Raw genomic sequence first — 7684 nt, forward strand, 5'->3', positions numbered from 1 at the left:
ATAAAAATATTTTTGTTTTTAATTTAAAATCAAAGTTACTTCGAAAATAAGAAGGAAGAATGAAACTAATTTAAATTGAAATTTAAAACAATTAGTTAATTAAAATTGAATTTTGAAAAAGAGGGAAGGGATTTTCGAAAATTAGAGAGAGAGTTAGTTAGGTAGTTTTGAAAAAGATAAGAATAAAACAAAAAGTTAAGTGGTTAATTGAAAAAGATTTGAAAATCAAATTTTGAAAAGATAAGAAGTTAGAAAAGATTTTGAAATTAATTTTGAAAAAGATGTGATTGAAATTTATTTTGAAAAAGATTTGAAAAAGAAATTTAAAAAAGATTTGATTTTGAAAATTAAATTTGATTACTTGACTAACAAGAAACTAAAAAGATATGATTTTAAATTTAAAGATTGAACCTTTCTTACTAGGAAAGTAACAAACTTACAATTTTTTGAATCAATCACCTTAATTGTTAGTAAAGATTTTGAAATTATGGAACAAAATAAGAAAAAGATTTTTGAAAATCAAATTGAAATTTTTGAAAATATGAAAGAAAAAATGAAAAAGATTTGATTTTTGAAAAAAGATAGAATTTTTAAATTGAAAATTTGATCTGACTCATAAAAAACAATTAAATTTTAAAAACTTTTTGAAAAAGTCAACTCAAATTTTCGAAAGTTTATGAGAGAAAAAGGGAAAGATATTTTTTTTATTTTTGAATTTTTAATGAAGAAAGAGAAAAACATAAAATTGATGCAAAACATAAAAATTATGAATCAAAACGACTAATGCATGCAAGAACACTTTGAATGTCAAGATGAACACCAAGAACACTTTGAATGTCAAGATGAACACCAAGAACTTTATTTTTGAAAACTTTTAAGAAAAGAGAAACATGCAAGACACTAAACTTAGAAATTTTCAAACTTTAGACACTAATAATTCAAAAATGCATATGGAAAACAAGAAAAGACACAAAACAAGAAATTTTAAAGATCAAACAAGAAGACTTACCAAGAACAACTTGAAGATCATGAAGAACACATGCATGAGTTTTCGAAAATTTTAAGAAAAATTAAAAAGATGCAATTGACACCAAACTTAAAAAGTAACACTAGACTCAAACAAGAAACATAAAATTTTTTGTTTTTATGATTTTATAAGATTTTTTTTTTTGGTTTTTTCGAAAAATATTTTGGGAGAAACGAAAAAGAAGAAATTTTTTTTTGTATTATTTTTGAAAATAAGAAATAAAAAGCTTAAAATTAAAATAAAATTACCTATTCTGAGCAACAAGATAAACCGTCAGTTGTCCAAACTCGAACAATCCCCGGCAACGGTGCCAAAAACATGGTACATGAAATTGCGATCATCAACAATGGCGCCAAATACTTGGTGCTCTCAATCGTGAATCACACTTTGTGACAACTTCGCACAACTAACCAGCAAGTGCACTGGGTCATCCAAGTAATAAACCTTACGTGAGTAAGGGTCGATCCCACGGAGATTGTCGGCTTGAAGCAAGCTATGGTCACCTTGTAAATCTCAGTCAGGCGGATTCAAATGGTTATGGTGAATTGATAATAAAAATATAAATAAAATATAAACTAGGATAGAGATACTTATGTAATTCATTGGTGAGAATTTCAGATAAGTGTATAGAGATGCTTTTGTTCCTCCTAAACCTCTGCTTTCCTACTCTCTTCATCCAATCATTCCTACTCCCTTCCATGGCAAGCTTATGCAGGGCATCACCGTTGTCAATGGCTACATCCCGTCCTCTCAGTGAAAATGGTCCAAAATGCACTGTCACCACACGGCTATTCATCCGTCGGTTCTCGATCATACTGGAATAGGATTCAGTCATCCTTTTGTGTCTGTCACTACGCCCAGCACTCACGAGTTTAAAGCTCGTTACAGCCATCCCTTCCCAGATCCTACTCGAAATACCACAGACAAGGTTTAGACTTTCCGGATCTCAAGAATGGCCGCCAATAATTCTAGCCTATACCACAAAGACTCTGGTCTCATGGAATGGAAGGCTCGGTAGAAGGCTAAGAGATATGCACTTAAGGGATTGCAAGTAGAACAGAGGTGTTTGTCAGGCACGCGTTCATGGGTGAGAATGATGATGAGTGTCACGGATCATCACCTTCCTCAGGTTGAAGGACAAGTGTATATCTTAGATAAGAAATAGGCTTGAGTTGAATAGAAAAACAATAGTACTTTGCATTAATTCATGAGGAACAGTAGAGCTCCACACCTTAATCTATGGTGTGTAGAAATTCTACCGTTGAAAATACATAAGAACAAGGTCCAGGCATGGCCGAGAGGCTAGCCTCCATGATCTCAGAACTAAACGTCTAAAGATGTTCCAAAAGATCTAAATACAATAGTAAAAAGTCCTATTTATGCTAAACTAGTTACTACGGTTACAGAGATAAGTAAATGATGCAGAAATTCACTTCCAGGGCCCACTTGGTGTGTGCTTGGATTGAGCATTGAAGATTTCACATGGAGAGGTCTTTCTTGGAGTTAAACACCAGTTTATAACCTGTTTCTGGCGTTTAACTCCACTTTGATACCTGTTTCTGGCGTTTGACTCCATAATAGGGCAAGGAGCTGGCGTTGAATGCCAGTTTGCATCATCTAAACTCGGGCAAAGTATGGACTATTATATATTTCTGGAAAGCCCTGGATGTCTACTTTCCAACGCAATTGAGAGCGCGTCATTGGGAGTTCTGTAGCGCCAGAAAATCCACTTTGAGTGTAGGGAGGTCAGAATCCAACAGCATCTGCAGTCCTTCTTCAACCTCTGAATTTGATTTTTGCTCAAGTCCCTCAATTTCAATCAGAAAATATTTGAAATCACAGAAAAACACACAAACTCATAGTAAAGTCCAGAAATGTCATTTTTATTTAAAAAATAATAAAAATATACTAAAAACTAACCAAATAATACTGAAAACTATGTAAAAACAATGCCAAAAAGCGTATAAATTATCCACTCATCAGAGTGTAATTCTGGTGTTAAATGCCAGATTGCTGCTTGTTTCTAGCGTTTAACGCCAACTTTTCTCCCTTTCTTGGCGTTTAACGCCAACTTGGTGCCCTGTTCTGGCATTAAACGCCAGTCTGGTGCATATTTCTGGCGTTAAACGCCAGTCTGGTGCCCATTTCTGGCGTTAAACGCCAGTCTGGTGCCCATTTCTGGCGTTAAATGCCCAAAATGGTGCCAGACTGGGCGTTTAACGCCCATTCTACTACTCTTACTGGTGTTTAAATGCCAGTAAGCTCTTCCTCCAGGGTGAGCTATTTTTAATGCCATTTTTCATTCTATTTTTGATTTTTCATTTGTTTTTGTGACTTCACATGATCATCAACCTAAAGAAAACATAAAATAACAATAGAAAATAAATAGATATAATTAAATAACATTGGGTTGCCTCCCAATAAGTGCTTCTTTATTGTCAATAGCTTGACAGTGAGCTCTCATGGAGCCTCACAGATATTCAGAGCAGAGTTGGAGCCTCTCAACACTAAACTTAGAGTTTGGTTGTGGCCTCTCAACACCAAACTTAGAGTTTGGTTGTGGCCTCCCAACACCAAACTTAGAGTTTGAATGTGTGGGTTTTGTTTGACTCTGTATTGAGAGAAGCTTTTCATGCTTCCTCTCCATGGTTACAGAAGGAGAACCTTGAGTTTTGAATACAAGGTAGTCCTCATTCAACTTAAGGACCAACTCTCCTCTGTCAACATCAATCACAGCTTTTGCTGTGGCTAGGAAGGGTCTGCCAAGGATGATAGATTTATCCTCATCCTTCCCAGTGTCTAGGATTATGAAATCAGTAGGGGTGTAGAGGCCTTCAACCTTCACTAGCACGTCCTCTATTAGTCCATAAGCCTGTTTCATTGATTTGTCTGCCATCTCTAATGAGATTCTTGCAACTTGTACCTCAAAGATTCCCAGTTTCTCCATTACAGAGAGTGGCATGAGGTTTATCCTTGACCCAGGTCACATAGAGCCTTCTCAAAGGTCATGGTGCCTATGGTACAAGGTATGAAGCATTTTCCGGGATTCGGTTTCTTCTGAGGTAATGTCTGCTTCATTAATGCATTCAGTTCATTTGTGAACAAGGGGGTTCATCCTCCCAAGTCTCAGTACCAAATAACTTGGCATTCAGCTTCATGATTGCTCCTAGATATTTAGAAACTTACTCTTCAGTGATGTCTTCATCCTCTTCAGAGGAAGAATATTTATCAGAGCTCATGAATGGCAGAAGGAAGTTCAATGGAATCTCTATGGTCTCTGTATGAGCCTCAGATTTCTTTGGTTCCTCAAAAAGAAACTCCTTTCTGTCCAGAGGACGTCCCATGAGGCTTTTCTCACTGGGACTCACGTCCTCCTCACTCTCTCCAGGTTCGGCCATGTTGGTCATGGTTATGGCCTTACACTCTCTCTTGGGATTTTCTTCTGTATTGCTTGGGAGAGTACTAGGAGGAGTTTCAGTAATCTTCTTACTCAGCTGACCCACCTGTGCCTCCAAATTTTGAATGGAGGACCTTATTTCATTCATGAAACTTAGTGTGGTCTTGGATAGATTAGAGACTATGGTTGCCAGGCCAGAATGGCTCTGTTAAGAATTCTCTGTCTGTTGCTGAGAAGATGATGGAAAAGGCTCGCTATTGCTAAACCTATTTCTTCTACCATTATTACTGAGCGTTGTTGAGGCTTCTGTTAGTCCTTCCATGAGAAATTTAGATGATTTCTCCATGAAGGATTATAGGTGTTTGCATAGGGTTCTCCCATGTAATTCACCTCTTCCATTGCAGGGTTCTCAGGATCATAAGCTTCTTCTTCAGAAGATGATTCTTTAGTACTGTTGGATGCAACTTGCAATCCATTCAGACTCTTAGAAATCATATTGACTTGCTGAGTCAATATTTTGTTTTGAGCCAATATGGCATTCAGAGTATCAATTTCAAGAACTCCCTTCTTCTGAGGCGTCCCATTATCCACAGGACTCCTCTCAGAGGTGTACATGAACTGGTTATTTGCAACCATTTCAATGAGTTCCTGAGCTTCTGCTGGGGTTTTCAGATGAAGAGATCCTCCTGCAGAATGGTCCAATGACATTTTTGACAACTCAGATAGACCATCATAGAATATACATATGATGCTCCATTCTGGAAGCATGTCAGTAGGACACCTTTTGATCAATTTCTTATATCTTTCCCAAGCTTCATAGAGGGACTCACCTTCCTTCTGTCTGAAGGTTTGAATTTCCACTCTAAGCTTGCTCATCTTTTGAGGTAGAAAGAATTTGACCAGGAAAGCACTGACCAGCTTTTCCCAAGAGTTTAGGCTTTCCTTAGGTTGTGATTTCAACCATGTTCTAGCTCTGTCTCTTACAGCAAAAGGGAAAAGCATAAGCCTGTAGACCTCAGGATCAACTCCATTAGTCTTGACAGTGTCACAGATTTACAAGAATTCAGCTAAGAACTGATGAGGATCTTCCAATGGAAGTCCATGAAACTTGCAATTATGTTGCATTAGAGAAACTAATTGAGGCTTAAGCTCAAAGTTGTTTGCTCCAATGGTAGGAATTGAGATGCTTCTTCCATAGAAATTGGAAGTTGGTGTAGTGAAATCACCAAGCACCTTCCTTGCATTGTTGTTGTTGGGTTCGGCCATAGCTGTTTTCTCTGTTGCGAAAATTTTAGTTAGGTCCTCTTCAGAGAGTTGTGCTTTAGCTTCTCTTAGCTTTTTCTTCAGGGTCCTTTCAGGTTCAGGATTAGCTTCAACCAGAATGCCTTTATCTTTGTTCCTGCTCATATGATAGAGAAGAAGACAAAGAAAGTATGTAATTCTCTATGTCATAGTATAGAGATTCCTTAATGTGTTAGAGGAAAAGAAGAGTGGAAGGATGAGGTAGAGAGGAGAATTCGAACTTATGAAAAAGAGGGAGTTCGAATTATGAGTAGAAGAGACGTGCTAGTAGATAAATAAATAATTAGAGAGAGATGAGAGGGAGGGTTTTCAAAAATAATTAAAAAGAAAAGGGAAATATTTTTGTTTTTATTTAAAAAAATTAGTTATAATTCGAAAATTAAAAAGAGAAATAAAATAAAATTTGTAGTTAGATAGTTTTAAAAAAAAGATAAGAATTTTTTAAAATCAAACAAAAAGTCAAGTAGTTAATTGAAAAATATTTGAAAATCAATTTTGAAAAGATACGAAGTTAGAAAAGATTTTGAAATTAAGTTTTGAAAAAGATATGATTGAAATTTATTTTGAAAAAGATTTGAAAAAGAAATTTAAAAAGATTTGATTTTTGAAATTAAAGTTGATTACATGACTAACAAGAAACAAAAAGATATGATTCTAAAATTAAAGATTGAACCTTTCTTAATAGGCAAGTAATAACTTAAAATTTTGAATCAATCACATTAATTGTTAGTAAAGATTTTGGAAAATATGAGATAAAAATAAGAAAAAAATTTTGAAATTTAATTTTTTTAAAATTTCGAAAAAAATGAAAGAAAATGAAAAAGATTTGATTTTTGAAAAGGTTTTGAAAAGATAGGATTTTTAAATTGAAAATTTGACTTAACTCATAAGAAACAACTAAGTTTTTTTAAAAATTTTTGACTAAGTCAACTCAACTATTCGAAATTTATGAGAAGGATAAGGGAAAGATATTTTTTTTTTATTTTTGAATTTTCAATGAAGAAAGAGAAAAACAATAAAATGACTCAAAACATGAAAATTATGAATCAAAACAATAAAAATATGCAAGAACACTTTGAATGTCAAGATGAACATCAAGAACATGTTTTTGAAAATTTTTTTGAAAAGAAACACATGCAAGACACCAAACTTAGAAATTTTCAATGTTTAGACACTAACAAATTGAAAATGCATATGAAAAACAAGAAAAGACACAAAACAAGAAAATGCAAAGATCAAATAAGGAAAATCATCAAGAACAACTTGAAGATTATAAAAAACACATGCATGAGTTTTCGAAAATTTTAATGAAAATTAAAAATATGCAATTGACACCAAAGTTAAAATTTGACACAAGACTCAAACAAGAAACATAAAATTTTTTTTTGTTTTCATGATTTAAAAAAAAAAATTTGAAAATTATTTGGAAAAAGAGAAAATAAATAAATTCAAAATTTTTTTATAGGAATTCCTGGAATCATGCAATGTTAGTCTAAAGCTTTGGTCCAAAATTTTAGACATGGCTTAATAGCCAGCCAAGCTTTATGTGAAAGCTTCGGTCCAAAAATTTAGACATGGCCAATGGCCAGCCAAGCTTCAGCAGAACATTACATACAACAGCTAAATTGATGAGAAATCCAAAGAAGCTCTTCTAAAGATAAGTGAAACCTCGGTCCAAATTTTTAGACATGGTTTAACAGCCAGCCAGGATTCAATAGATCATGATGAAACTCTATAATTCATTCTTAAAAATTCTGAAGAACTTTTAGGAAACTAAACATATTTTATTTTGTTCTTCAGAAATTTTTTTTTTGAATTTTTCGAAAATAAAAAAAAGCTTAAAAATAAAATAAAATAACCTAATCTGAGCAACAAGATGAACTGTCAGTTGTCCAAACTCGAACAATCCCCGGAAACGGCGCCAAAAACTTGGTATGCAAAATCGTGATTATTCATTC

General features: G+C 34.1%; 1 non-coding gene across 1 annotated transcript; it reads left to right on the plus strand.

The window, feature by feature from the left end:
- Positions 1–5186: 5186 nt before the first annotated feature.
- On the plus strand, positions 5187–5294 carry LOC112787024 (small nucleolar RNA R71). Its single transcript, XR_003194462.1, has one exon. It is a non-coding gene; the product is annotated as a small nucleolar RNA R71 (small nucleolar RNA).
- The last annotated feature ends 2390 nt before the right edge of the window (positions 5295–7684 follow it).

The sequence above is a fragment of the Arachis hypogaea genome, chromosome 20, assembly GCF_003086295.3.
Source record: "Arachis hypogaea cultivar Tifrunner chromosome 20, arahy.Tifrunner.gnm2.J5K5, whole genome shotgun sequence".
Lineage (NCBI taxonomy): Eukaryota > Viridiplantae > Streptophyta > Magnoliopsida > Fabales > Fabaceae > Arachis > Arachis hypogaea.